Here is a 1,020-nt window from a genome sequence, read left to right on the forward strand (position 1 = left end):
CACTTGAGAGCAAAAAATAATAATAATGGTTAAACTAACAAAACCATAATTGCGTACATCCCTCATGGGTGAATGCATTAATAATCTGTTTACCAGCTTTCTCTTTTAATTGGAATATCTTTTTTTTTTGCTCTTATGTGTATGTTCTTTTTTCTAATAATTCCATTACTTGCTTTTTCCGTTGTGTGTTTGCAGAAAACTGGGCTGTTCTGCTCACTGACGGTATACATCTCTTGCTAGTACACACAGATGTGTGCGTGGAGTAATTTAGTACATAAACTAGAGCCATGGGGTATTGTGTGTGTATTCTTTAAGTCTCTCTTTGTGCTTGGGCTTGCACTGTAATAATGATGATGAACTGTTTTTTGTAGTGAGAGGAAAAAAGAAATAATAATAACAGATGAATTTATATTTATAATTGCATATACATACACATATAGACTTACACCCATAGTTGTTGTATTTCTGTGTTTACTGGGTAAATTGGGCTAGTGGTTAGTATCTGTTTGTTTGTTTGCTGGTGGTTTGCTGGTGCGTTGTGTGTTTTGCCCTGCACCGTTGTGGGGATATGTTTTCTGCAGAAACAAAAAAGAATAACAGATAAACTTGTACTCATAATTGCATAAGAATTCAAACATAACCGAATTTCTCTTTTGATTTTGTTGTTTAGTGGGGGACGATGTTTCTCCATTTATTTTCTTTTTTTTCCAGTTTGCTGGTGGTTCTTTGAGTGGTGTCACTTTATTGGTTTTTTTATTTTTCGTAATGATTGTTGTCTTTTTTTTGTGGTGTGGGTGGGGTAACTCATATTTTGTTTTTTTATGCCGTATTTCATTGTTTAACTATTTGTCTACGATGACTTTTTTCGCTTGCTATTTATTTCCTTAACAAGTTCAGCAGCCTAAAAAGAAAAGGTAAGTCTTATCATGTTGCTGCGACGTGTCTTTTGTTTTCTGGTTTTGCTTCTTAGCATTACATGTGTGTGTGTAGCGAACGAAGAGACTAAAGCAGGAATTTCTG

This window comes from Trypanosoma theileri (assembly GCF_002087225.1).
Source record: "Trypanosoma theileri isolate Edinburgh chromosome Unknown TM35_Tth_45_V1, whole genome shotgun sequence".
NCBI classification, from domain to species: domain Eukaryota; phylum Euglenozoa; class Kinetoplastea; order Trypanosomatida; family Trypanosomatidae; genus Trypanosoma; species Trypanosoma theileri.